This window comes from Chelonoidis abingdonii, unplaced genomic scaffold (assembly GCF_003597395.2).
Source record: "Chelonoidis abingdonii isolate Lonesome George unplaced genomic scaffold, CheloAbing_2.0 scaffold0817, whole genome shotgun sequence".
NCBI lineage: Eukaryota > Metazoa > Chordata > Testudines > Testudinidae > Chelonoidis > Chelonoidis abingdonii.
Genome location: NW_027425078.1, coordinates 1 through 1,936, shown reverse-complemented (window position 1 = coordinate 1,936; position 1,936 = coordinate 1). Strand labels below are relative to the sequence as shown.

At 48.6% G+C, this 1,936-nt stretch overlaps 1 pseudogene; it reads left to right on the top strand.

The window, feature by feature from the left end:
* Nucleotides 1–518: 518 nt before the first annotated feature.
* On the top strand, nt 519–1,478 carry LOC116834410 (olfactory receptor 52B2-like; annotated as a pseudogene).
* Nucleotides 1,479–1,936: the final 458 nt, after the last annotated feature.

Genomic DNA, 1,936 nt, shown 5'->3' with positions numbered 1-1,936 from the left:
GGTTCATGCAGCGCCTGGTCAGTGAGCCTGCATGTAACTGCAGCTGGGTATGTCCCTACATGTGTGGATGCTGGTGTAAGTGTAAGATCAGGACCAGGTCTGCAGCTTGTCACAGCGGCACAGTGTGAGAGGGAGCATAGACTGGTGGGTTAGAAAGCTCAATAAAACCCCAGTTCCACCTGGCTCCCCGGGTGAACCCATCACACTGTAACAAATGAATGTTAGATCTAGCCGACACTCACCTTCTCCCTGATTAAGCAGCAGAGAATCCTGTGGCACCTTATAGACTAACAGATGATTAGGAGCATGAGCTTTCGTGGGTGAATATCCACTTCGTCAGATGCAGTCACCCACGAAAGCTCATGCTCCTAAATGTCTATTAGTCTATAAGGTGCCTCAGAATTCTCTGCTGCTTCTACAGATCCAGACTAACACGGCTACTCCTCTGATACTTCTCACTGGTTTTCTCTTTTGCTGTTAGTTCCTGGAAACTGAATAGAAGATCCAAGTGATGGTGCATGATGCCAACTGGCAATCACACCTTTTTTGCCCCCGTGACCTACATCCTAACTGGCATCCCGGGTACGGAGGAGTCTCATGTCTGGATCTCCATCCCCTTCTGTCTGATGTACATTGTGGCACTTTTTGGGAACTCCCTCCTTCTATTCATCATAGTAACAGAACAAAGCCTCCATGAGCCCATGTATCTATTTGTGTCCATGCTGGCTGCTCTTGATCTGCTGTTATCTACCACGCCAGTGCCCAAGATGCTGGCTGTATTCTGGTTTAGAGCTGGGGAAATTTCTTTTGCTGCCTGCCTGACCCAGATGTTCTTCATCCATGTCAGTTTCATTGCCGAGTCGGCCATCCTGCTGGCCATGGTGTTTGATTGGTATGTTGCCATCTGCGACCCCTTGAGATACACCATCATACTAAGCAAGTCTGTGACTGGGAAGATGGGGCTCGCAGTTGTGACAAGAAGTTTCTGTTTCATTTTCCATCGTCTTTCTTGTGAAGCAGTTGAAGTTCTGCAGAACCAACCACCTGCCTCACACCTATTGTGACATGGCCATAGCCCAGCTGGCCTGCGACGACATCACAGTCAGTATCTGGTATGGCAGAGCCACGGCTATTTTAGTAATTGGTTTGGATGCTGTGCTCATTGCTTTGTCTTACGGCTGATTCTCAGGGCCGTCTTCCTGCTCCCCTCCAAGGACGCCCGGCTCAAGCTTCTCCGCACCTGCAGCTCCCACCTCTGTGTCATGCTGATGTTCTAGACACCAGCCTTTTTCTCCTATTTTAGAGAGCAATTTGGGGACATTATCCCAGGTTATATTCTCATCCTGCTGGCCAGCCTCTATCTGCTCATTCCCCCCATGTTAAACCCCATCGTTTATGGGGTGACAACAAAAAAGATTCTGAAACGGGTGATCAATGTGTTTCATCGGTGGTGCAGGAGAAGCTCCCTGCTGAGCTAAAGCAGGACAGAGAAAATGCTCTGGTACTTGGAAATTAAACCCAACTTTTCATTGGAACTATAGGGATGTTTTTATTATGTACTTCCACTGCGTAAGGTCGAAAGCTGGTCTCTCTCATCAATACAATTTGGGTCCAATGAAAGCTATTTCCTCCCCCAGTTTGTCTCTCTAATATCCTGGGACACACATGGCTACAACAGCACAGCGCCCTGCCACAGAAAACAGCCAGACTGAGTGAGTCTTGTTCTAAGTTGAAGGGAAACAACAAAGCAAGAAATCACAAAGGTAAAATCATGTTTTGAGAGTGAGATCATGGTGTGTGCTCCTCTGTGACAAGCTGCATCCGAGCTGCACTCTCCATGGCCAAGGAAAGCAGCAGCCAAGGGGGACGTGCCATACAGCCATGGGAAGTGCACTGTGCTGCACACTGGGAGACGGGAGCTCTAGTGTTCATTCTG